We start from the raw sequence: 21,587 nt of genomic DNA on the forward strand, positions 1-21,587 counted from the left end.
GTCCTTGTTGCTTATCCATTTTAAATATGGCAATGTGTACATGATCTTCCCAAAGTCCCTAACTATCCGTTCCCCTCAGCAACCAAAATGTCTGTTTAGAATCAAACTGGTCACCTTCTGCCTCAAGCATGAATCGCTGACGACCTTGGCAGCAAGTGCAAATGTGCACTAAAGAATTTTTATTAATAATCATGATTATGGAGGCTCACTCCAATCCCAGTTGGTGTCAACTGGCTGGAAGAAACGTTTTCTATCTTACCTAGTAAATAATTTCGATAAGGGAATCATTTGGGGAAATAAATCTGAAGCCTCATGCTTATTTTTCTTCAGTTGACTTTGATGATTGAGGCGCCTGCAACCCTTCAGAGGGTCAGTTCAAGGAACTCTCATGGAGAGTCCTAAAACAACGAACATTTAACACAGACGAGGCAGCAGCACAAAGAGAGGCTTCTGGTTTGTTCAGCACTGCAGGGTACCAGGGACCAGGGGACCAGCGACTGAAGTGACCCGTCAGTGCTCACCTTTGCATTTAAATCTCTAGGCTGTATTAAAGCTATCTTTAAGTTTATCCTAAGTAGCTCAAGGATGGCGGAGGGATGGAGAAAGAGGATGGGGTTAGCAGATGTAAGCTATTATATATAGAATGGATTAACAGCAAGTTCCTACCGTATAGCACAGGGAACTATATTCAATATTCTATGATAAACCAGAATGGAAAAAATATTTTAGAAAAGAACGTATACATATGTATAACTGAATCACTTTACTATACTGCAGAAACTTATACAACATTGTAAATCAACTATATTTCAATTAAAAAGCAGCTCAATGTAATACATTCCTTCTGTTCACTAATCTTGCTCATAAGAAGCTTAGGTTTGAAGTTTTTTTAACTCCAGTTTTTCCCAACAAAAAGAGATAGAAAAGACAAAGAAAATCAAGAGACCAAAAACTTTAAATAGATAGACAGATGGGTAGATAGATAGGAAGATAGATAATAGATATGTGTGTGTGTCAGTATATACATACACTCACACACACACACACACATATATGTGTGTGTGTGTGTGTGTGTGTGTGTGTGTGTGTATATAGGAACTTTTAGAGACTTCCTGCTGTATGTTCTCTTGTTAACACCAAGTGAGGATTCAGGAAGAGGACATATAAGTATAGTCTATATGAATACAGAAGTTCAAGAGACAACTCTGTCTGCTCATTTAAATCCTGAAACCACATCCAGAAATAGCGGTATGTTTTCACGTAAAATTCAAGCTTTAAAAATTCCTATTTCCTTAGATGACTTCTTGCGACAACATTTCCACTAAGCACGACTATGATCAAAAACATTTGCATTGAAGTCACTTCTCAAACATGGCGAAGACGCTAAGCCCTTCACCACCAGGCAATGTGAATCTACCCTGTGCTGGCCGTCCACACAACTGAAGTTCAGCCGACACTGACAACCAGCCCCTCGGCGAGGGCACTGTCCTTGGTAGAGATATGGCTCATAGAAACTTTGAGGAAGATAGTATTTCTCAAGTCGGCTAGAGATAGGAAGACCAAAATTACGGGGTGAGGAGTTCATGATTCATTTGCTCAGCTATTCATCCGCTGAGTCAGCAAGTGTCTGTGGGGTGCCAAGGCCAGTCAGCCATAGCTGGATACACTGGGGTGTATCCAGAAGAGAGACACTGAACAAGATTATTTGAGACTGGTGAGTGCTCTAGACCGCCCGGGCAATGAGCTAGGGAGAGAGAGATGAGAGGAGCAAAAGGCGGGGTTGTGTCTTGACTGAGTCCACTTTCAGGGGCAACCTTTGTCCTGAAAGCCACATTGTGAGCATCAGCCAACAGAGTGCAGGTGTGGGGAGAGCAGAGGGAAGAATCCTGCCAAGGTGCTGAGAAAGTGGGGATCAGGAGCAGTCCTGGAGCAGAGGGGAGATACCACTGCAGCTGGTTCCAGGGCCCCTGGGGGATGCTGTGAGCCCGGGTCAGGGGAAGGCAGGGGCCAGAGCTCGCAGGTCTAGACACCTGGTGAGGAGCCTGGGCTTTGAACATGCAGAGTTTGGCCTGAAGGGTTCTAGGCAGAGAAGTTATATGATGTGATTTATGTGATAAAAGACGCCTTTGACTTCTGCGTGGAGAACCAAGTGTAAAGGAAGATCAAGGAGACAGGAAGGCCAGTGCGGAAGCTTGTGTGGTTCGCACCGTGTTTCATGACAGTGGCTTTAACTAGAGGCCGTGGAAATAAAGATCAAGGACGGATTAGGGACACCTTGTGCAAGTAGAGTCAACAAAAGTTGTGGAGGCAACGGAGACAGGGGAGGTGGCAGGGCTGAGACGAACAATGGAAAAGGAGTCAAGCTTGACTTCTTGTGCTCCGAGCAATAGGCTGGAAGTCAGCATTCTTTACTGAAACAGAATGGGCTTGACTAACAGGGTTTGAGGGGGAAAAACAATAGCTCTGCTTTTTTTCACATTAAAAAAAAAAAAAACATTGGAGTATACTTGATTTACAATGCTGTGTTATTTTCAGGTGTACAGCAAAGTGAAACAGTTATACACACACACACCCACTCTTTTACATTCTTTTCCCACATAAGTCATTACAGAGTACTGAGTGGAGTTCCCTGTGCCATACAGTAGGTCCTCTTTAGTGATCTATTTTATATATAGCAGTGTGCAGGTAGGCCTGTTTTAGACCTATACACACAGTGGCCAGTTGGAATCACCCCTTGGATGCACAGTAAGTATTATGATAATCAGTTCAGGTGGGACTGTCCATCATGTCATTCCTGCAAGTCTGGAGCTTCATGGAGATGTAGATTGTGAGAAGAGATCTGGAGTGTATGAAAGACACAGGGTTAGAATCCTAAGCAAAGGCAACATCCAAGATAGTGTGGAGCCAACCAGTGTCCGGTGAAAGTGGACAAAGAAAACAAGGGGGTGGTGTGATATGCCTGGAAACTAAGGAAATTAGGAACACTGAGAATGTGCCATGGGATTGCTGTAGAGGAAGCTGTCTTTAATTCATGTTGAAAAAAACATAGATCTTTATTCAATCTACCATTCTGTATCACGCACGACAGAGGACAGGCAAGCCTCCAGGTGTTACACGGCGCTGGGAAAAACCAGTGTTGGGTCATGTGAAGTTGCCTCCGGACACGCCACTGGACTTCACAAGGAGGACAGCAGGTGGGGATGGTGGAGGGGGTGTGTCTACACTCACAAGGCCTGTGCATTCTTCCTTTGCTAGGAGGCAGCCTGCATGAGAATGGGTCTCCGTTTTAGCCACAGGGACCAGCACAGCGCCTGGCAAATAAACATCTGTTGAATGAATAAGTGATACATTTGGGAGTTGCACCTGATTTTGTTTTTTCATAGAAGATTTCCATTACTCAGAAAATCAGCACAATGACTGCCCTAAAATAACCCAGGCCCGTGTGCCCTAACCTTGTTGTGAATGTCGGATGAACCTTCACGATCACCACCTGAGAGTTCAGCATCGCGCTGAACCATACCACATCTCCCGGCTCCTCTCAGCGAAGAGTGAGGAGCAGCCAGATTGTCAGAGGCGCCAGGGGTGTGTGTGGAAAAGGATGCTGCGATGGATGCCTGAGATTCATCATCAGGATCCATTTGGCACTGGATTGTCAATATCTTAAACAAAGTCAGACAGAAATGAGTCTGCTTCAGCTCTGCCGACAGCACAGAGGCAGGCTGTGGGCACAGACAGATGGGACCCCAGAGCAGGTGTTGTTGTTGTTCAGTCACTAACTTGTGTCCAGCTCTTCGCGACCCTCATGGACTGCAGCACGCCAGGTTTCCCTGTCCTTCACCACCTCCCGGAGTTTGCTCAAACGCATGTCCATCGAGTCAGTGGTGCGATCCAACCATCTCATCCTCTGCCATCCCCTTCTCCTCCTGCCTTCATTTGCTCCCAGCATCAGGGTTTTTTCCCAGTGAGTTGGCTCTTCACATCAGGTGGCCTAAGTATTGGAGTTTGGAAACATCAGGCCTTCCAATGAATATTCAGGGTTGATTTCCTTAACATTCAGAGCGGGTGGGATCACACAAATGCCAAGTGACCGGAGGCGGGCCAGCCCGGACGCCTGCTGCTGTGGGCTTCTGTTTACTAATCTCTTGCTCTTGGCAGTGCCCGTGGCGTGGTCACGTGGCTTCCCCACATGGAGCAGCGAAGCTGCTGCCAGTGGAGAGTTTGACCCTTTTTATCCAGATGGTTCAAATCTCCCGAGGACCAAGGACCCTGCCACTTGCCCAGATACTGCCTGGCTGCCTCGTGACTTCTGAACGGTCCCCTTAGAAGAAATGATTCCCTGATCACAATCCCCTTCACAAAGCTCAGCTGAAACAGCCAACAGAAGGCAGAGGCCAAAGGGGAGGAGGGAAGAGAGGGGGTGACTGCTGGGTAGCTCCCCCTTTCACTTCTGGAATAGGAGCATGTTTATTTATAACTCAACATTCAAACTCATTATTAGCTGAAGGCTTTCAAGTAAAATATAGGTCAAGCCACGTTAGGTGGGCTAACAGCAATTGTCTCAGCCTTAGGGAGCAGGCACATCACCGAAACTCATGATTTCACTGACTTATTCCAGACCAACACCCACCCCAGCAGATACCAAGCACATGCACCCAGACGCCCGGGAATAGACGCACTTCCACATGCCTTTGTCCAAAGGGTTTACAACAAGGACTGTGTAGTCAGTGTAGCTGGTCACAGGTCCCCTGTTCCTAGCGCATGGATACCTAGAACAGACGCTTTTCCCGGGTCTCAAGGAAATCTTTAGGTTCAGGAGCAAAAGATGGCAGGGTGGAGGCGGGCCCACAGCCAGTGTCACCCCACATGAAGCCATCAGCTCAGCACTTGGAAGCCAGCCCATCAAGACTGTGATGACAAAAACCTGCGGTGTCAGGCAGCCAAGCAGAGAAAAACACCCGAAGTCCTGGCCTGGGGGCCTGGAAGAGTCAACTCATGATCATTGAGGGTAATTAGCCATGTGGCCAGGCTGTACAGGACCCTCGCTCTATGCTGACCCTGGGACCTTGGGATGAAAGCTTCTCTGCTGGGGGCCTTGGCTCGCTCTTCCTTCCTTCCTTCCTCCATCCCTTCCTTCCTTCTTTCCTCCTTCCCTCCCTCCCTCTCTGTTTCTCTCTGTCTCTCCATCTCTCTCTCCCTCCCTCTCTCTCTTCCCACTCCTCTTTCTTGTCTTTCTCCATCACATCCTCCCCTGTCCTGGCTCTTTCGCTCTTCATACGGTCCCTGCCTGGCACCCTGCTCCTTTCCCCTCTCCTTTGATTTCTCAAGTTCCTCTCCTAAGAGATGATTTTTTAATACCCCTCTCTCTCACACTAATACAAATAGGTTCCTGGTCTAACAATGCATATTAAATTAATAAGACATACATTTATTTATTCAGAACTTACAGCATCCCATTCCCTAGGGACTTTCCATGTTCCAAGTTGCCATTCATCCTCACTAAACGGGGTGCAGCTTCAAGAAATCACATCTTCAGCTCTGCTCAGACCTCTGGTCCCAAGTCACAATCCTTCCACTGCTAGAGCCTTGGGTGAACTTTCAAGATGTTTTTGTTTTTTTTTTTAATATAGATTTTGTGACTTTATAAAGTGTTAATTTAGGGAAAACAGTTGAACAGGAAGGAAGGAAAGAAAAAGGGAGAGAGAGAGGGGAGAGGGTGAAAGGGAGGGAAGGCGGGAAGGAGACAGAGGGGAAGCAGTAGAGTACCCATATTCCCCTCACTGAGGAATGTTCACTATTAACATCTCAATGCACATCCTCACACACACACACACAGTTATCAGCAACATCCACGTGCGTGTGTCATTATATACACAATATGCAATGGGACTGTACTATGAATAAGCTATTTAAGTCCCAAGGCACATCTCCATGGCCAGATCGGAATCAGGCCTCCAGGGTCCATGCGGCTTCAAGGAAAACGTGCAGAAGGCATGTGATTCCTTCTGTGGGAAGTCCATCCAAAGAGAAGGGAGGGGGGTGGCATTTATTGACCCCCTGCTGTGTCCCAGGCTCTGTGCTGGGCTGCTGCATACAGGGCACCTTGTTTAAGCCTCACACCAACCCAGAAAGAACTTTACAGGTGAGGGCACAAAATTTCAGGAAAATTCAGCGTCCTGCCCAAGCTCACAGCCAGCCTCTGGTACAGTCAAGAGCCAGAGGGAGACCTCCAAGCCCTGACCTTCCTTTGGGTTTAAAGGTTAAAGGACACACAGGCTGAAGCCACTGAAGTCTTACGTGGAGACAGCGGGGGCCTTCCTTAGTTCTGGCCACACAGAAATGAATGAGGAAGAATGTTAACAGAACACGTGGAACCTTCTGTAGTGGTTCTGCTTTAGAGTAAACCAAGCAGACCAACTGCACAGGCAGGAAGGGCAGTTTCATGGTCGTCACAGCCCCCGCGCTGGAAGCTGCATCGCGAGGTCTGATCTCTGCAGCCACATTTAGCCCAAGCTGAGAAACGCCAGCCCAGAAGCAAACAGGACTGGCAGCCTAACTGACAATCACGCTCCTTCTGTGTGTTCTCCTTGAAGCCACGTGGACCGTCATGGACAGTAGCCACGTGGACAGTTGAAGGGGCTGATTCCAATCTGGCCCCAGAGATGTGCCAATTGGCATCAGTCTGTCAAATCTGTCTTGCAGAAGCTGGGCAGAGCAGGGCGGCTGAGCAGGAGGCGCCCCGTGTTTGCATGCGTCTGGAGGTCACCTCCAGGAACTCCTGCACGAGTGTCTGCAGTTGGCACGGGGGGCTGCCATGCAGGCCAGCCCTGGCACTGCTTGTTTTCTGCACTGCAGACACCCAGGCTCCCTGGGGGCCCCCAGAGGGCGTGGCCTTTATCCTCCCATTGGGCTCTGTTGTGCTGAGTCAAGAAGGACAGCTGCACACAGTTGAAGGCCCCGACACCAGGCGTGTGAAGCCTGGGTGCACCTGCAAGGTGGGGGGGGCGTCTTGTTGGGGTGCGAGGAAGGCAGCTCCACAGGTGCGTGGGGTGGGGGCTGGGGGAGGTTTGTCTCCAAGATGGCACAAGGGATGCCAGGGCAGCCCACAAGGGCTCAGCGGGCACTGAGAGAAATGCGCAAGTCTTGCACCCCTCAGTAAACGCCCTCCAGAAAACTGGTGCTGATGTCGTGATCTTCGCTACGAGGTGGGGCAAGAGAAATTCCACCGGGAAGATGGGCAAGACACATCCTTTCAATGTGCAGGTTGCTAAACTCTCTCACACTGTGTAACCTCAGCTGTGTGCCAGCCCTGGATTCCCTGCGGTCAGAGAAAGATACCCAGCTACTCCTCACCTGCACAGGGCATGCATCCCCAGCCCTTCTCCCAAGCCTCACAAGTGAGACCCTCCCGGGCTCTCACTCAGGGCACAGTCCTGCAGCACAGCACCTTACAGGCAGGACGAACACATCCTGTTGGACATGAAGCAGGCCCCTGCTCCTGGAGACTGCTGGTTCTCTTCTCGGGGACTCTTATTTCCAGGATAAAAACACTATCAAGGTGTCAGGTGTCTTGTCCCACACGACTGGGGTTAGAACAAAAACATACACACCCCTGTCCCCAAGGGGTTCACTTTCTCCTATGAGACACAGACACATGGAAAGAAAACCCATGCGTACTCCTCAAAAATCTCAGAGGACAGGCATTCATAGGGGACTCCTGGGGCTAAAAGACTGGTTCCAGAACGATGCCCTCTAAGCAGGGTCCTCAGGGAGGAGAAAGAGCAGTCAAGGGAAGAGGCAGAAAAGCTGTACCAGGTAAAATCAAGATTGTGAGCAAAGACCAGTGTGAGACAGGTGGTGAGAAGAGGAGCTACAGGGAGTTTTTCCTGGGAGGTTAAGGACCTAGAGGGCAGGCTGGCTCAGGGGCAGGCAGGGATCAGGTTACAGAACCTTCTGTGCTATAGCCAGGAGCTTGGACAAGAAAGGCACATGGGGCATAATAAGAATGTGTATTTCATGTAAATCTACCTGTGGTCTGTATGGGCTTCTCAGTGTACCTCGGTGCCTCAGCTAGTAAAGAATCTGCCTGCAATGCAGGAGACCTGGGTTCAATGCCTGGGTCAGGAAGATCCTCTAGGGAAGGGAATGGCTTACCCATGCCAGTATTATTGCTTGGAGAACCCCATAAACAGAGGACGCTGGTGGGCTACATGGGGTCACAAAGAGTTGAACACAACTGAGCGAGTAACATTTTTATGGTCTGTATAGAGGATTTAAGGATAGAAGGTTGAGGATGGCCAAGACAGGGAAGGAGATAGGAGGTGAGATGGTAAATGAACACAGGTGAAGGGCCAGTGAGGAATCAACGACATCACTGAGATGAGATGATGTGACACAGAGAGAGAGAGAGACGGAGGGAGGGAGGATGGAATGAAAGAACCAGAACCTGAAACTGGAAAACCTTGGTGAAAAAGAAGGTAGGTCCTGTGTTCCTAGGTTTCTAGTCTGTATTGTAGGCACAGATCACATCCATAGACACACACACACACACACACACACACACACACGCACACACACACACAGCTGAGTTCATCAGTCTAGCCAGTCTTCTTTATTTAGCTTCAGTTCAGTTCAGTTCAGTCGCACAGTCGTGTCTGACTCTTTGTGACCCCATGAATCGCAGCACACCAGGCCTCCCTGTCCGTCACCAACTCCCAGAGTTCACTCAAACTCACGTCCATTGAGTTGGTGATGCCATTCAGCCATCTCATCCTCTGTCGTCCCCTATTCCTCCTGCCCCCAATCCCTTCCAGCATCAGTCTTTTCCAATGAGTCAACTCTTCGCATCAGGTGGCCAAAGTATTGGAGTTTCAGCTTTAGCATCATTCCTTCCAAAGAACACCCAGGACCAATCTCCTTTAGAATGGACTGGTTGGATCTCCTTGCAGTCCAAGGGACTCTCAAGAGTCTTCTCCAACACCACAGTTCAAAAGCATCAATTCTTCGGGGCTCAGCTTTCTTCACAGTCCCACTCTCACATCCATACATGCCCACAGGAAAAACCATAGCCTTGACTAAATAGAGCTTTGTTGGCAAAGTAATGTCTCTGCTTTTGAATATGCTATCTAGGTTGGTCATAACTTTTCTTCCAAGGAGTGTCTTTTAATTTCATGGCTGCAGTCACCATCTGCAGTGATTTTGGAGCCCAAAAAAATAAAGTCTGACCCTGTTTCCACTGTTTCCCCATCTATTTGCCATGAAGTGATGGGGCCAGATGCCATGATCTTCGTTTTCTGAATGTTGAGCTTTAAGCCAACTTTTTCATTCTCTTCTTTCACTTTCATCAACAGGCTTTTTAGTTCTTCTTCACTTTCTGCCATAAGGGTGGTGTCATCTGCATATCTGAGGTGATTGATATTTCTCCCAGCAATCTTGATTCCAGCTTGTGCTTCTTCCAGCCCAGCATTTCTCATGATGTGCTCTGCATAGAAGTTAAATAAGCAGGGTGACAATATACAGCCTTGACATACTCCTTTTCCTATTTGGAACCAGTCTGTTGTTCCATGTGCAGTTCTAACTGTTGCTTCCTGACCTGCATACAGGTTTCTCAAGAGGCAGGTCAGGTGGTCTAGTATTCCCATCTCTTTCAGAATTTTCCACAGTTTATTGTGATCCACACAGTCAAAGGCTTTGGCATAGTCAATAAAGCAGAAATAGATGTTTTTCTGGAACTCTCTGGATTTTTCAATGATCCAGCAGATGTTGGCAATTTGATATCTGGTTCCTCTGCCTTGGTGACACTAAAGAAGGAATAGTCATGCAACGAGTATCCACTGACTACCAGCTCTGTGGCTTGTCTTCACATGGCCCCCACCCAAGGGAGAGGTGGTGTGTGCGTGTAGTTATACCAGAGATCCTGGAGGTCCCTGGGACCTGGGACCAGGCCAGGAGCTCGTGGAGGATGAGGCAGCGTGACATCAAAGCTGGGAACCAGCAAGGAAGGGCTGGCAGCTGCTCAGCCTCCCTCCTCACCCACAGGTTTCCTTTGTCTAAGTGAGCAGCCTCCCTGTGGCAGATTGCAACTGGCAGGATCAATATTAAAATAAAAGGTGGGGAGGGCAAGAGAGGAAGAAAACAGCAACTCAAGTCCACAGAGGTAGGGAAGATTGATCAATGGCCTCAGGAACAATCCATACTAATTATGGTGATAAAAAGCTGTCAGTCAATACTCGGGATATTAAATTTAGTGGACTGGAGACAACAGGTCTGCTTTCATGTTCCCCCACCATTTTATTTATTGAAACACTCAGATACAAATGAGCACTCAGCGCTACGACTCCATTATTGTTTCACTGGTTTTGAACCGCAAACGCTTTGATAACTGGATTGAAAGGCTGTCAAATTTCCTCTGTTAGTTTCTATGCAGAATCTTTCTCCAGCATCTGATGAGATTTCATTTTGTAAAATTCTGACAGCGATACCATTCGTTAAACTACAGCTGATAGCCCACCTCATATGTGTAAACAGGGCTAAACACGGCTCAGCATCTGTGTCTGTGAGGGGGTGGGGCTGGTGGTGAGCCGCCCCAGTCAAGAAAGGCAGGGGGGGCTCCCCCAGCAAGAAGAGAACAGAGCCATCCCAAGGTGGCAGGGTTGCTGACAGTCTGCTGGACAAAGTGGTGCTTTTCCTGAAGGCGGCTACTCAGAGAAGTGTGTGCCCACATGCCAGGGCCGGAGGACCTGAGGCCACGAGTAAGGAGTCAACTCTCTGAAAACAGGACCCAGGGAGCATGCTATGCACGCTGCCAATCTGTGTTCTGGGAAGGGGCTGCAGGAGGTCCCCTACATACAAACCTTCAAGCTGTGAACTTTGATAGATGCAAATGTGCGTTCCATCAACGTCAGGCGTGAGTGAAACTGCATCTTGCCCTCCGTCTCCTGTTGCTGGTGATCCTGCAGCCCTACCATCTCCCCACTTCCTCTCCCTCTTTCATCAGTAACTCTTCTTGTCTGTTCGCTCCATGTCAGCCTCTGTGGTCCTGCTGTTGTACTGAACTGGTGTTCTTTCCAGGGTACTGCACTGCAGAGTTAAAAATGTTTTCTTTACTCTCTGCATTTGTTTGTTTGCTCATGTATTTGTCTGAAAAGTATTATAAACCTATTACAGTATAGTACTATGTAGTCAATTGTGTTAGTTGGGTGGGCTTCCAAAATGGCTCAGCAGTAAAGAATCTGCCTGCAATGCAGGAGCTGCAGGAGATGTGGGTTCAATCCCTGGATCAGGAAGATCCCCTGGAGGAGAGCATAAAAACCCACTCCAGTATTCTTGGCTGGAGAATCCCATGGACAGAGGAGCCTGGTAGGCTACAGTCCATGGGGTTGCAAAGAATTGGACATGACTGAAGTGACTTGAGCGCATCTAATAGGTAGGTACCTAGGCTAACTTTTTTGGTCTTAGGAACATGCTCTCAGAGTGGAGAGGACTCATTGTAAGTTGTTTTGGTCCGTGGATTGCTGCGAGGGCCACAGGGAGGAAGCTGATGGGCACAGTAATCAACAAGGAGACTTTCAATGGAAAACTCCCTTCAGGGCATGAAAAATATGTAAACCCAGACCTGGAGAGCAAGACACATCTGCCAAGATGTCCCAAGTATTTTCTCTTTTAAAAACTAAAAGTGCAGTCCCCACAAGAGTGCCTGACTATTCACCATTTCAGGAGCAGCTCCAGGAGAGGCGAGTACACACTGGATCAAGTGCAGTGTGGGTGAAGGTACAGGACAAGGTCAGGTGTTGGCATCTGCGATCCCACTGCCCTGTTTGGGAACACAGCCCCGTGTGCCAAGGACCAGTGCTTGTCACCAACACTTTGTACACGAGAAAGCACCTGTCTCCCCAAGGACACAGCACAGGAGTGCTCAGCTAATGTTGTACTGAAGGGAACAGGCTCCCCAGGGACGGGTCCAGTAACAGCAGGCACAGAGCCACTGGGAAGAGTGTAAGAACAAGGTCTGATACTAACAACCACCCAGGACAAGTTCCTTCATCTCTTTGTCTCTCAATCCTTAAAGCTAACATTTAGGAACTGAACTAGATCACTGTTCTTCAGTCTTCATGTTGTGAATCAGTAGCAGGCCCTTAATCATTGGACGATTTTTAACCATCGATTTTGTAAATGAATTAAATAGGATAGAACAGAAATTATCGGAGCATCCTGAGTACCGTAAGAATAAGTTATACGGTATAAAACTTTTAAAGATATTTCCAAGTTACAGGATTAAAAGAGCATTAAGATTCCTTCCAAGTGCAATAAAATGTTGTTCTGAATCCCGGCCAGCCGCCACTGAGTAGCCCGCAGTCAGCGCCCAGCTCAGGAGAGAGTGCCCAGCACCACTCCCTGTCAGCAGAGTTCCTGCCCCTTTGTCTTTCACTGACAACGTGATCTCACGACATTGCTACGATTTCAGTTTTGACAGCCCGGAGTTAATTAAGACATGATCTCTGAAAGGCAGGTTGTTCCGTGGAGATAAGCAGCAGCTTCTGCAGGCGGTATAACAGCTGGGGTGCCTGACCAGCTTCAGGGGATTTGCTGCTTCTATACAGAAGACAAAACTATAACTCCCGACTGAACATCATCAAGTTCACCTAAATACGGAGCAGATCCCTCGGATGCTGCTCTGGCCATGATCACAACGGTCAGGTTGTAGGACAGCAGGGCAGCCCTGTACGTACTGCATGGTTGTTCACTGCACAAGGGAGCCAGGCCAAGGGTCTCCAGGGGGCTAGAAACCAGCAACACGCCTGGGTCGGGGCCGCACCTCCTGATCTAATTTGCACAAAGATGCCCTAGGTTTACCTTGTACTTGGGGGGCCATGTTTACCCATGAGGGCAGGTTTTCCTACTCTTAGAAGGGGCCCTCTGGTCTGGCAGCCAGCCTTGACTGAAACAAAAATGGAAGATCAAAAGTCCAAAGGAAAGCAATGGCATTAGGGTCAGAAAGAGCGGCCTGCCGGTAGCTGGGGTGTGTGGCCTGGAGGCTCTGTCCCCATCATTCCAGCATCTGGTGACAAATGCAGCCCACACAGAAATACTCTAACCATCTGGTTCAGAATGCACAGAGGTGGCCCTCTTCAAGGATAAGCACAGACACTGGAAGTTTCTGAACTGATGACTTAATAGAGATGGCGGCAATGACCAAGAATCTTTGCACAAAGGAGCCTCTGTAGGACTCTTTACAATTTTTTGCATGTAAGACATTATTAGATTTATAATAAATGTCACAGTTTGGGGTGGAAGGAGCTAACTGAACAAAGGAGAGTGTTCTTTCACACACAATGTCACACTGTTTTGGCTTTGATTTGTAAGATGTGTGCATGATCACTTTTTCTTTTGGTAAACCATCCCGCTAACCACTGATGCTTTTACAGGGACTAAACTGAAATTAAAAGACGCTTACTCCTTGGAAGAAAAGTTATGATCAACATTGATAGCATATTGAAAAGCAGAGACATTACTTTGCCAACAAAGGTCTGTCTGGTCAAGGCTATGGTTTTTCCAGTGGTCATGTATGGATGTGAGAGTTGGACTGTGAAGAAAGCTGAGCGCCGAAGAATTGATGCTTTTGAACTGTGGTGTTGGAGAAGACTCTTGAGAGTCCCTTGTGCTGCAAGGAGATCCAACCAGTCCATTCTGAAGGAGATCAGCCCTGGGATTTCTTTGGAAGGAATGATGCTAAAGCTGAAACTCCAGTACTTTGGCCACCTCATGCGAAGAGTTGACTCATTGGAAAAGACTCTGATGCTGGGAGGGATTGGGGGCAGGAGGAGAAGGGGACGACAGAGGATGAGATGGCTGGATGGCATCACTGACTCGATGGACGTGAGTCTGAGTGAACTCCGGGAGTTGGTGATGGACAGGGAGGCCTGGCGTGCTGCGATTCATGGGGTCACAAAGAGTCAGACACGACTGAGTGACTGAACTGAACTGAAACTGAAATCAGTCAACACCTCACAATTAAAGAACATCCCAGTTGTTTTAACTTTCTGAATCATAGTGCATTTCCTTCTGGTAAGCTCATTGGATGTTAATGATAAATACTATAACAAAACATTTGCCACAATTTGCATCCATTGGGCAAAAGCAAAACTGGTAGAGGGAACGTACGACCTGACCCAAGTGGCTCAGTGATAAAGAATCCACCTGCAATGCAAGAGATGAGGGTTTGATCCCTGGGTTGAGATGATCCCCTGGAGAAGGAAATGGCAACCCACTCCAGTGTTCTTGCCTGGGAAATCCCATGGACAGAACAGCCTGGCGGGCTACAGTTCATGAGGTTACAAAGAGTCAGACACAACTGAGTGACTAAACAACAACAAACCACCCAAAGGCATCATCAAGCAGTTCCTCTCCATGCAATGACCAGTCTGCTGTCTGCCCAAGAGGAGGCACTCCACAAACATCAGCTCTCTCCCCTTCCTGCCCTTTTATGGAGGATGGTCCTCTGCATAGCCACCCAAGTGCAATACAACTCTATCATCTAAAGAAAACACCTGGTTACCCATGGCCTCACCCTTCTCCCTGGTGCTCAGGAAACTGTACTCCCTTATCAGAGTCTTTCCGATGGACCCAATATAGGCAGCTGTGTAAGTGCAACTCGCTCATCAATGTGTCTCCACTGCAGGTCAGACAACAGGAATTACAACTGAAGCTGAAATCAGCTCAGACTTACTATTTAGTCCTAGCAAAGACGAAGTTCCCTCCCCAAGGGCCTAAGTCAGAACAGGCACGTGGCACCACTGATGACTCAAGAAGGTGAAGCCCTTCCTGCCAAGGGACACTGGGTCAATTGTGCAGAGAACAGGCATTTCAGAGAGCCTGGCCAACAGGGACCCTGTGGCCACAGGCAGCTGACTCTGGACCTTCTGACTCCAGGGCAGCTCAGCTCACTCTGCAAGGATCACTATTCCAAACTGTGTGTCCCAGTAGGTGGGGTCCTACCTGGCCATTGTCCCCAGAGGCAATGACAGGGCCCGCATATGTGCAACACTCGTGTGCTCCCTCTGGAGTCTAGGCCTTTCTGCATTCACCAAAGAAAGAGGTTCACACACCCCAAGCAGCCCCTCTGCAACTCAGTGCTGAGGGATGCTATTTATGGGTCTGGAGGCTTACAAGTCTACCTAGAGATAAAAGCCAACATAGGTGCTGGAACTGCATACGACCTGAGACAGATTTACTTGGCAGGGGCCGGGGGAGGGCAACCCCTGCTCACAATCATATTGACAGAAGTGACCACTCGTCCAGTGCCTGCCCTGTGCCAGGACCCTTAGTCGCATGCCCAAAGCCGCAGGTCTCCTAAGAGGCAGGGCCGGATCTATAGGACTCTGGAGTCTGTTTCCTTCCTCTATGCTACCTGCTTCCTGATTCCAGTTATTGTTGTTGTTCAGTCTCTCAGTTATGCCCACTCTTTGCGACCCCATGGACTGCAGTACGCCAGGCTTCCTTGTCCTTCACTATCTCCCAGAGTTTGCTCAAATCATGTTCATAGAGTCAGTGATGCTCTCTAGCCATCTCACCCTCTGCTGCCTCCTTCTCTTTTTGCCTTCAATCTTTCCCAGCATTAGGGTCTCTTCCAATGAGTTGGCTCTTCACATCAGGTGACCAAAGTACTGGAGCTTCAGCTTCAGCATCTGTCCTTCCAATAAATATTCAGGGTTGACCTGATTCTGATGGCTACTAATAACATGGAAACCCAGCTATTAAAGCACTATACCAGTGATTGACATTGGACAACCCAGCACAGGCCAGTCCAGCTGGAAGCACTGAGAGAGTATTCTCAGAAACCTGAAGTCTGTGAACCCCCAGAGCCCCTGATCCCCCTCCTGTCACCCTCTCCGTGTAGACCCACCACGTGGAACTCCCTGACACCTTCTCAGTCTCATGGTAAGCCAGGCTTTCCAAAAACTGCCTGATGACTTATGGCCTGGGAAACATCCAGTGCTCTCCTGGCAGCCCCAGAACAGGGACGGCAGGATGATGCAGAGTGAGGAGATGGTGGGGACAGAAATCAGCGCTTCTGCTGGCAGAGCAGGGCCTGATTGTTCTTTGATGGGTCAGTAATTAATTGCTCCAGAGTGCTGGATCGGAGGCTGTAGAACAGCGCCTCGTGAACAGACCCTGGAGGGCGGGGGGAGTTACATTGCTTGTAAGGTCATTAAGAGAATATTATAAGTAATACTCCATGACTCCCTCATTAAATACTAAGTGAGTCATTCAATCTTGGGGTTCTATTTCTATTCCCCTTTCTAAATGCAACTTTAATGATTTAAAATCCCTTCAACCCAATTACAGCCCGGTATTCTGATTAGGAACTCAGGCCATTGTGAGTGGGAACCATTATCCAGCAGCCTATAGCAAAATTAGCACCTCGAGAGGGTGCATGAGGAAATAAATCTTTCCTTGACATTTCAAGACCGATCCCTGGCCAATTACAACACACACTGTTCCTCTGGTAATATGCAACTGAGTTGCTCCTTGCTATCAAAGGCCACTGGTCAGAAAGAAAAAATATATATCATTCAGGGCGGGGAAAAATTAACCTTAAATGTATGGGTGCCAAGAACACATGAAGAAGGAGGAGGAATGCATGAGATGGGACCTGTCACTCAGGCTTGGATGCACTCAGTCCAAGGCACTATGGCAAATCCAAGGGGCTGCTAGGGCAGTGGGGTGGGTTAGAAGATGACTTCCACTTCCTGCACTGCACAGAGAGAGGATCTCCTAGTTAGGGAGGAGAAGGGGCTGTGGCTAGAAAACTCAGAGATGCCATTGGCAAATGCAGAGGAAGAGTCTTTCAGCTTAGGTACAGTCAGGTGGCACTGATGGAAAAGAACCCACCTATAAATGCAGGAGACATAAGAGATGCAGGTTCCATCCCTGGATTGGGATGATCCCCTGGAGGATATGGCAAGCCACTCCAGTATTCTTCCCTGGAGAATCCCCACAGACAGAGGAGCCTGGTGGGCTACAGTCCATGGGGTCCCAAAGGCTGAGACACGAATGAATAGACTTAGCACGCACGCACAGTGTGTTGACTGAAAAAAAATGCACAGCCTAAAAGCTGAGAGTTAGTTTTTACTCAGTGGACTTTCTGAGGACTCCAAGTCCGAGACAAAGCGTCTCAGACGATGCTGAGAAAACTGTTCTGAAGAGGCAAGGTGAGGGGGCCAAGATATATACAGGAGTTTGCAACAAAAGACCAGGTAGTCGGAATGTCAGAAGGTGACTGTTCATAAAAGAAAACCAAATATCTCAGGCATGGCAACCCACTCCAGTATTCTTGCCTGGGAAATCCCATGGACAGAGGAGCCTGGGTAGGCTACAGTCCACAGAGTCGCAAAAAGAGTCAGACATGACTTAGCTACTAAATAACAGCAACAAAATATCTCAGGTTAAGGAATTTAGCACTTGTCTATGTATGGGAAGATGCGAGAGTCTGGGCTCACTGAAATTATTCCTTTAATATCCACCTCAGTTATCTGGGAGCAGCATCCTGTGTTTTCTCATCCTGAGTTTCTTCAGGGTTCACCGTTCTGGCAGCTGTAATTGGCTTGATGGCTCCAGCCTCCTTTGTTAACTGACATGGTAGCAATACTTTAGTTCTCAAGTCCAAAGGTGAGTGCTGCCAGTTGCTGGGGCCAGGGTGGGGGTGCCAATGCTCTGAGCATAGGGGCCTGGGATGATGAGCTTCATGTGTTTTTAGCATGTTTTCTCCAAGACTGTCCTGCGAGGAAATAACAGCAGTGGGAGGTCTGGAAGTAGCACAGGTAACCTCACGAGTGAGGAGCAGCCACCTGGCCGCAGCCACCTGGCCACAGCCAGTGCAGGGAGGGCTTGATAAGAAGCCCTGGATTCTCCAGACATGGAGCGCAGGGCTGGAGAGGAGGGCCGCCCACCGTGGGCAGGTCGCTCTCTTACATGCAGGCCTCCTCTGGTTCTCATCTTTGTCTTCTCCACTCCAGTGCCAGCTGAATGAATCGCTCTCAGTCCAGCGATTGCAGATCTGTTTCAATGCCTTTTGTGGCTGGGACTCCACCTAGATCCTAAGGCCTCCTGATCATTAAGGCCAGGAACGAGACTGAGTGGGTGACCCTAGCAGTCCCTCCAGGTCCACAGGAAGGACAGTTGAGGGGAGTGATGCTTTGGAAAGGTCCTTGTGACCTCTCCTGGGGGCTCAAGATGTTAGTGATCAGCTTGGCCACTGAACAAGGGGTCCTCAGCTGGCTCCTCTTCCAACCCCTGAGTCAGGTACAGAATCAGAAAGGCAGCAAGCAGACTGCGGATGAAGGACCCCAGGACGGGGCTGCCAGGCCGCTGTTCTCCCTGTGTCCCACTGATGCCACAGAGGAGGCACCTAGAGACCCCCCAATGCCCCCCGACACCCACCAAAGGACACAAGAGGGGACAGGATGCCGATCCGTGATTCCATCTCTGAGCCACGTCTTCTTCTCCGACATTTCTGGCTCTCGTTCTGAATGTCTCCATCTCTGCCCGCCTCCCTCTGCTATTAATCAGATGGGGGAGCTGTCATTACAAGGCTCCCTAATTGCTGAAAGCTGATAGTTGTCTCCTGGTTGAGCCCAATTGTAACAAACGCCTTGAATAAACAGCACCATTTCCCCCAACCCAGCAGTGTGCTGGGGAACAAAGTGAGTGCAGTGCACACAGACGTGTGCACACACCACACACGCGCACACACACTCACAGTCTTCTCAAGCATATGGGGGCCGTCTCATCCCTCTAACCTCCCTGACTTTTTTGTTCTCTCACTCTAGTTGTTTCCATGGGAACCACAAAAATAATAATAATCATGACAATAAAAGAGGAGGAAAAGCCTGCTGCGCTTCTGCTGAAAGGGACCTCTATTTATCAACACCTGGAGTCCACTGTCCTCCACGGATGCTAAATTCTAGCCAAATAATTCAGTCCTGGTACATCCCCCCACTGTATGGCCCTCCAAATTGCTTTCTGAGCCTTCCCAAAGAAAAGGGCTATGATCATGAAGGGCTGAGACTCTCACTGGGACAAATGAGGTGGAGACACCAGAGAGGCAGGGATGAGAAGGCCTGGGCCCCTGAGACCGGCTAGGGCCCCCCGAGGGAAACCAGGAGGACTATCTTAGGAACACTTCCTGAAGCTACAGAGAGCCCGGGGTACTTGGAAAAGCACAGGATGTAGAATCAGAGAAGGGGCTAGCCAGTTTACTGTCTTTCTCACCAGCCAGCCAGCAGCCAACAGAAATTATTTAGTAATCTTCCATAATCCACGAGCAGGGCTCATTGCTGGCACAGTACAGCTGTGGGATGCTCCCTGTCACAGCCCTCAGGCAGCACGGGTCCCACTGCAGACACAGATGGCAGGAAACGCACAATGTGCAGTGTGGACAGCACCCACCACAGCACCTGGCACAACAGAGCCATTCAACTCAGGCTGGTTGACTACAGAAGCTGCTGTGATGGGCAAAGTTCAGGGTACAACGCAACTCCTAAAAAGACAGAACAGTGCGCGCACGCACGCATGTGTGTGTGTGTATGTGTGTGTGTGTGTTCAGGTTCTCTGGAGTAGCTGAGGGCTAAGGTGCAGCCTGAAGACAAGTAGGAAGCAGCCGGGTCAAGTGTGTTTGGAAGAGGGGAGGAGGGAGCTGACCCAGCATCTGTTGGATGGGTGGGTGGACAGATGGAGGCATACACTGGTAAGCCAGGTCTCTGGTTCCAAATTGTGTGTTCTTCTGATGCCCCATGTAACACATGGACTCAGCAAGCACGTGTAACAGTGACAGACCTTCTGACCGGTGTCCAGCCAGAAAGATCAGCACCACAAAGGTCCAGACACAGAAGCAGGCCTGGGAGGAAGCCACAATCAGGTCAGAGTGTGGCCAGAATGGAATGAGAGATGTGGGGAGTACGCCAGGGGGAGGAGGTGATAAAGATGTGAGGGTGGAGATGAGAGACAGGAAGATGTCAGATGATGAAAGACTTAGGGCCCTGGAAGCCCCATCAAGGAGGCAGGACTTCATCCTGAAAGGAGAAATCCAATGAGAAGTGCTAACCTGTGACAAGACAAGATCCACATTCAATTCCCAAGGCCCTCTCTGGCTGCAGCACAAGGAGTGAATCAGATCAGTTTCAGCCAAAGGTGAGCAGGGCAGTTAGGGACAGTGGTCCTGATGAGAGGTCAAGGTCGCCTGAACCAGCCAAGTGGTTATGGGAATGGAGAGACAGGGTCAGGGTTGATGGACATTTGGGAAAAGAGACAGAGGAACTGGGATGACACCAAGGTTTCTGACTGGGTCCTCGGGGTGAGTGATCGTGGTGTGAGAAGCCAGTTTGGGAGAAAGCGAATGGAATGAGTGTACACTTGCTGAGTGTGAGGTGTCTGTGGTCTCTACAGGACAGGGAAGGAGGGTCAGGGGAGGTGAGTCACCAGTGCGCAGAAGGCCCTGGACTCCAGGCTCACCAGTGAGACCCAGGGGAACAGCAATATTTCCACGATTGTCACAGGAAGTCAAGCCACAAAGATCCCAGTGTCAGGGAAGTGGTGGCAGCAGAGGTCAGGCAGTGAGGACCAAGCATCCAGGAGAAGCAGCAGCAAGGTAAACAAAGCCAGGAGGAGACACTACAGGAGCTGGAGAAGGAATCAAGGAAAGGGCTTTATTTTAAAGAAGAGATAGATGTGATCACATCCAACTGCTGAGGAGAAACAATAAGAAGTAAAATGTTAAAGGCATCAGAGAAGAAGGAGGATAAAACAAAGTGGCCAAGACGGTGGGGGTAAATGGGGGCCCAGCATCACTGGGAGATAGAGCTTTGGATGGGAGAGGACACCTTTTCCTTTAAGGAGGACAGAAGATGGTGTGGAAGGAGGACTCAGAGCTCCAGTGCAAGGGGTTAAGAAAGCTCTTACATGCTGGCCTGTGTGTATTTTTCCTTCACTCATTCCTCTATTCATTCATCCATTTCAGCATTGATTAGACGCCTACTAGAACATGCACTCACAGAGGATAACTCATGTCATTAGACCTCTTTAAACTTAGAGATAATAGCAACTTTAAACAAGCAATAAAACACGTGGTGTTACAATCAGAAAGATAAGGAAACCAGGAAAAGATAGGTATGAGGAAGAACCTCCCTGAAAAAAAATGATTTTGAAGCTAAAAAAATTGCCAAAGGCAGAAAAGCCAAGTTAGAGGCAAGATAACCCTCTGTGAATAAGAGACAAACATAGGATTGAGAGGGTTAAATGTTATGGAGAAGACAGGGTTTTCTGTTGTTTTTGCTTGTCTGTCTGTCTGGCGGTCTAGATCAGAGATGTCAGTAAGATCAGAGATAATGTCAATATGGAGATACCACTACAAAGAATTTTAGGCTTTTCTCCAGCAGTACCCACAGTGACCTCTTCTGATGTATTTCCCACCACCCCCTACCCCCGGAATTCAATTTTGCCATGAGAGTCTGAGACAAGGGCCATGGGATAAGAATGCTGAGGATATTGGCAACGGAAGATGAAACCACGGACCACTCACCTCTGCCAGATACAGA

General features: G+C 48.8%; 1 protein-coding gene across 6 annotated transcripts in view; it reads right to left on the minus strand.

Annotated features, from left to right (window-relative positions):
* The window catches only part of NTM (neurotrimin), a 964,182-nt gene that overhangs the window by 214,997 nt on the left and 727,598 nt on the right, over positions 1-21,587 (minus strand). The window lies entirely within an intron of this gene.

The sequence above is a fragment of the Bos indicus genome, chromosome 29 (assembly GCF_029378745.1).
Source record: "Bos indicus isolate NIAB-ARS_2022 breed Sahiwal x Tharparkar chromosome 29, NIAB-ARS_B.indTharparkar_mat_pri_1.0, whole genome shotgun sequence".
NCBI lineage: Eukaryota > Metazoa > Chordata > Mammalia > Artiodactyla > Bovidae > Bos > Bos indicus.